The sequence below is a fragment of the Myiozetetes cayanensis genome, unplaced genomic scaffold, assembly GCF_022539395.1.
Source record: "Myiozetetes cayanensis isolate MyiCay16 unplaced genomic scaffold, myiCay2020 scf7, whole genome shotgun sequence".
NCBI classification, from domain to species: domain Eukaryota; kingdom Metazoa; phylum Chordata; class Aves; order Passeriformes; family Tyrannidae; genus Myiozetetes; species Myiozetetes cayanensis.
The window spans coordinates 8,592,489-8,598,488 of NW_026087964.1; the positions used below are offsets into that span (position 1 = coordinate 8,592,489).

Here is a 6,000-nt window from a genome sequence, read left to right on the forward strand (position 1 = left end):
TTTATTTTTATTTATTAACAAGGGTTTTTTTTGCAAAGTATAAATTTTCACACGCAATCCTTTCTAGAATAAGGCCTAGAAAGTTACAGACACAGTAACTGTAAGTGACATTAGCATGGACTGCATATTTGAAACTTCTTCCTCAATACAGTAAAAAAGAGAAATTTAAACATTCCCCAAATTATATTAAAAATGAAAATCATTATAGCAAGCCTGAGCACAGACTGTGCACACACTTAGAAGGATATAACTAAACTATTACATGTAATAAAACAACAGTGAAAGATGTATTTAAATACTTCATAATTTGAATTTCCACACCACTGCCTTAGAAATAAATCTTTTGGAAACACAGACAGCAAAGTGGACACATGGAAGTTAAGTTATGAACACAGTATAGGTGATGCAGAAACAAACAATGTTTAGTTTTATGCAGGTAGATCCAAACATCTTTCAAATGAAATTGCAAAGGAAGCAGATGAATAAAAATCCAGAGTATTCAGTAGCTTCCAATAAAGCTACAGAAATAACTTCTAGTAAGAAATCTGTAAAAGAATAATCTTTGTACTGAATGTTCAAGCTACTCAACCCCCATACCTCCTAACCATCACTTTGGGCCAATAAAATACACATTCAATCTCTCAACATCCATTAAAAATGTACCCAACCAACTTTCAGGAAAGTGGAACAAGAGGCTTTTCAGGAAAAATATTATAACTAGCTCATCTAGATCTTTTTCTACTAAAACACTCTCACAGTCCCACAGTTAAATGGCAGTTCTGCCTCAAAAAATCTGGTAAATTATTCCCAAATTAAGGAAAAAACTCATCCTTTTCTTCCCACCAGACAATGTCCTGATATGCAACTGAACATTCAAATATTCATTTCAATATTTTTATTTTGTATCACAAAATCGACTTTACTTGGAAAAAATTATTGGGGTGGGGCTGAGGGGATGGACACAACACAACAACTCATTTCTACAATTACATTTACAAATTATCGAACCAGGCTGTCACCAGTTGGACTAAAATGAAGGATTCCAATCTCTGTACCACAAGACAGAAGAAACTATCCCAACAAACAGAACATATTAAATAGCTTCTAGAAGATAATTTGTATTCCAAGCTCCACTAGCAGTGCAGATAACTGGAATAGTTCCTGCTACCTCTTAGCCTACAGGAATTCTAAGTCTTGCTGCCTTCACCACATTCTGCTTCAGCAGGCATTGCTACCTCTTTTAGTACAGTACTAAATTGTTACTTTTAGTTATTAGCTACTGCTTAAAGAAGCAGCAAACTGAGATATGATTTTGCTAGGATTCTAGCTAAGTAGATAAAAAGTCTATTCTGACTCTACGACACTACACCTAAAAAACAATAAAATCCCACAAGAAAATTCACTCATGATGAGTATAAAACCAATCTCTTGGTTGCTTCATTCCTCCCAATCACTTCGAAAAAAGATGCTCAAGAAGGACAAACAATGAAGTTTTGAACAGTATCTAGATCTTCCACTGTCCCTATTCCTGCTAGAATGCACAGCAAATGAGCAAATGAAAATGCTGACATCATTTTACCTCTATGGAATTTCTCCTACTTGGAAGAACAACAAATTGCAACAACAACAAAAGTGGTGAGGAATACGGACTACGAAATCAGCATATTAAGATAACATAAGAAGTTCAAGGCCTCCATTTTTTCCTCCTTGGTCACATATAGATCTGTTTGACCCTTATTTTCCCTCTGATTCCACCACTGATGAGCAGAAAGGCTGGAGGCTCATGTGCCAAACCCAAATTTGCAGAATCTCTGGTCTCACAGAATCACAGTGCACCAAACAAACCGATAAAGTGACTGCACATATGGGAATATCTGTCAAGCAGAATGTGGTGGGGATATAAATTGCTGATGCCTTCAATGGACTGTACAAATCAGGATTTCCCATACAAATCTCATGTCTTTGAAAGTAACATTATAAATATAGTGTGCTACTCATTTTATTCAAGTTTATCTACATCCCCTCTTACATCTCAATGACCAAAAGAGAAGATTTTGATACCTATAAAATATGCTTTATCGATTGGAAGGGAAGGTTTGTACACTTCCATTTTAGCATATCCATACTGACAAGAAACAGCAGATGGAGGATTAGTACAAAATAAAATCTGTACAGTTTCATGTCAAGTAACAATCAAGTTCCATGTCATTTACTATTATAAGGTACATTTTTGTCTTAAATAATAAAGAAAAATGTCAATTATGGACTCCCATGGATTGTGAGGAGCCCGTAATACTTGGGGTTTAAGCACTGCAGTGAAGTAGTTTGTTTTACACAATTATCTACTGAATCATCACGAGCTCAATTTCGACAGCTAAGAAACCAAAGTCAATCTGCAATTCCCACTTCATCCCAGGAACACAGAATTGATATATGGTGTGTAACAGAAGGGTAAAAACCTAAATATTTAAAAGGGTCTGAATGAGGAAAATCAACTACCCATACCAGTGTCCTTTGATCCCAAGCTTATAAACTGCAACCCAAATTACTTATACACAGAAAACGTCAGAATACAGGAATGCCTTTTATTTGAAAGGAAGGACAAGCAAATCACACTATTTTCACCCTTCAGATCAGTATCAGGTACTGCAATGAGTAATTAAAACAAAGACAAGACAGGGGGGGAAAAAAAAGCACCGCACTTTAGCATTTCCTAAAGTTTCATAACACGACTCCATACGTGTATAGTTTTAATCGTAGGCGACACGAGGAGAAGATGGAAACGAGTTAGCCGGAGCGAAGTGTCAGTTCGTGTCACTTCTGCATTCAGCTGTAACCTTCGCCAAACCTTGTCCCCCACCCCGCCCATCGCCCGCGAGAGGCCGCGGCCGCGGGCCCGCCCCGGCGGCGCCGGCTGCCCGCGCCCATAGGATGCGCCTCCCGTCAATCCGCCATCAGCCCAGCTCCGCCTCCTCAGCAGCAGCCCGAGCCTCCCTATCCGCCTTTTGCCTTCAATAGGCCCTAAAGGACAATGCTACTGGAAAGGGGAAAAAAAAAAAAAAAAAAAAAAGAGGAGGGGAGCGAGTCCCGACAGATCGGCCCCGGGGCGGGCAGCGCTGCAGCACCGCGGCTCGGCCGGGGCAGTTTCCGTCTGCCCGGCCCGGCCCCGGCTTCCCCTCGCCGGTGCGCGGCCGCTGCTGCGCTCTGTGCGATCGCACAGGATGAAAGGTCACGGCGTGAGCGCCGGCCGGGCCCGGCACGGCCCCGTCACCTCAGCCTGGGGTCAGGCGGCGCAGGGGCGGCGCTGCCCGGCTCGGGCTTTCGCTACCCCGACCGAACCGCCGCATCCTCCGCTCTCCCGGCCGCTGGCACCCGGTGACACTGGCGCGGGCCGGCACCCGCGGCGGGTGGGTGCTACTGCCGCCTTAGGCTCCCTCCTCCTCTGCTCCCGGGCGTGACCCGACCCGAGAGCACCGAGTCCCGGCCCTCCCGCTCCAGGCCGATGCTTCCCGCCCCGGCCAAGCCACTCAGCTGGCGCCGGTCCCGCCGTGATGGAGGAGCGCGGGACCGGGGGCAGCCGGGGTGGGCTCCGCTCCCCTCTCGGGCAGCGGTCGGACCGGGGCACCCCGGCCGGGCCCCCGGCCCCGCCCCCGAGCCCTGCCCGCCGCCGGCCGGCAGCCGCCCCCCGCCCGGCCCCCGGCGCTCCTGTCACCCCCTCCCCGGCCCCTTCCTCCCGCTCCCCCGGCACGCTCCCGATGCGCTGCGCCAGCCGCAGCCCAGGAGCGGGACGCGCTGTCCCGGGAAACCGTCCTCCCGGAGGGGCCAGGCCCGGCCCGGCCCGGCAACTCCTCCTCTCCCCGGGCTGTTAGCGGAGAGGGCAGGGATGCGCGGGCCTGCCCGCCCGGGCTCCGGCGCTCCCGGGGGTCCAGCCCGCCCGTCCCAGCGCAACGGCGGGAAGGAGGCGGGGGAGGGGAAGGGCGCCCTCCCGGCTCCGTCCTCCCGTTCCACGGGGAGGGCGGCTGCCGCTCCCCTCCCTCCCTCCCTCCCTCCCTCCAGCCCTGCCCCTCCCTCTGCTCCCCGGGCCCGCGGCGGGCATTTACCTGCCGTGGCGGCGCAGAGCGGGGCCCTGGGGCCTCTGGCAGCCGGAGGAGGCGGCGGACTCCGTCCCGCTGCTGCCGTCCCCGAGTGAGGCGGGCGGGACGGAGCCGGGACCTGCCCCGGGAGGCGTTACGTAAACCGGCGGCAGCGGCGGCTCCAGCGCCACGGGGAGGGAGGGGGAGAGGGCGGGAGGGGGCCGGGCCGCCCGCGCCGTCACCCGGCAACGGGACTCAGCGCCCCGCCGGACCGCGCCGCCGGCTCCGCCCCGTATCCCTCCGCCCAGAGGGCGGCCCGGATCCTGGGTTCGTGTGGCCGCGTCGGGCTGTCCAGTTGTGGGGGCGCCGCGATGTGGGACTGCCGAGTCGCTGTGTCCGGTCCCGTCCCGTCCCATCCCTTGCGGTCGCCACCCCCGTCCGTAGGGCCCGGGCGCCGGCGAGCCGCCTCCGTGGCGGGGCCGCGGCGCAGGAAGGGCGGGGGGAGGCAGGAGGGGAAGTGTCCCTTTGCCCTGGTTGTCCAGCCTCCCGCCCGCCGGGACCGCGCCGGGCGCCTGAGGGGACAAGGGAAGGGAAGAGAAGGGAAGGGAAGGGGCGGGCGAGGCGCTGGGAAGGCACCGCCCGGGCGGGCGGCGGGAGCGGCGCCGGCTCTGGGGCGGCCGGGAGGCGGGAGAGGCGCCCGCGCCCCCTCGGGAGCGCTGGGGACGGGAACACCCAGGGCCCGGGCGGGAATGCGAGGGAGGAAATGGGGGATAATGATGGAGCGTAGCGGTGGTGTTCGTCATGTGAGGTCCTTTTGAAATCCTCCGAGCCACTCCGAGGAGGGCAAGGTTAACAAATAAAAAAGTTTTAAATTTTGCTGCGGAATGAAAGCCCGTCTGGGAGGGGAAGTCGTCTGTTAGGAGACTGGTGCCATTGAAAGTCGTATTTAGTAGGTGAGCTCCTCGGGAGCCGCGGAGAGATCTTATTCCAATTGATTAAATGCCAGTTTAATCAGAACTGTTTACACAACCGTGGAGTAATGAAAGGGCAACATTTTTTGCATAGTAGATGGGTGAAAATGGGCCACTGCGAGACTGAAAATATGACAAGACACACCAAAGTAGTAATTAACCTTCTTAATTGGGAAAATAATGATGCCCTTTTCAGGTGTACACTACCACCCCACATTTCTCAAATACACGAACACATACGGGCCTAAGGAAAGTCAATATTACATAAGATGTCAAAGTAAGTCTTCTGTCTGTGTAATCCTGAGGTTTTCTTCCTTTTGTTCACTGCTCAGTGTGTGGCTCCTGGAGTTCCAAAATGAAGTGTGTCATCCACGTTGGCTCACACTGTTTCTTTTGTGCACAACATCTTCAGTCACTGAAACCAAGCTTGTCTTTGACAAGATGATCCCCTGCCCCGGATGTAGTGCTGTTTAGGCTTTTCAACAGGTTAAGTCTGAATATAAAAATACATCTCATACATGTGAACACAAGCCGAGGTAGTAACCACTGCCTCCTAGCCTATATACTCATTTCCTGATAGAGGAGCAGCACTAATCTTATTTTTGTTCTGACTAGGGTTTGCCTATTTTGAACATCGTTAGCGCTTAATTTAGTCATAAATCTGATTTAGGCTAGCCAAAAGTTAAGTATGCAGGATTGTGTAGCTACATGAGCTACCAATGTTCTCTTAAACACTGCTGAGGCTGTAATTCATGTGTGTGAACGTGCAGTTAATCAGTTACTTTCTCCAAACCTTGCAGGAGTATTTTGGGAGAGATCTAAAAAGAAAGTAGTGCCTTAAACCTTGCAATAGAACCATTTAAGTGCTTTTCAGGTTATTTTCTAGTTATGAAAAGCTGAAACTGAAAAGCTTTGGGGGAAAAATCCTGCTGACTGTTTTCTGCTGAGTCATTCCC

At 50.8% G+C, this 6,000-nt stretch overlaps 1 protein-coding gene across 1 annotated transcript in view; it reads right to left on the bottom strand.

Moving 5' to 3' along the window:
• The window catches only part of KIAA0232 (KIAA0232 ortholog), a 66,295-nt gene extending 62,047 nt beyond the window's left edge, over positions 1–4,248 (bottom strand). The window contains exon 1 of the mRNA XM_050337697.1: positions 4,101–4,248. The gene's annotated coding sequence lies outside the window, so the exon portion shown is untranslated. The remainder of the gene's footprint in view (positions 1–4,100) is intronic.
• Between the last annotated feature and the right edge of the window lie 1,752 nt (positions 4,249–6,000).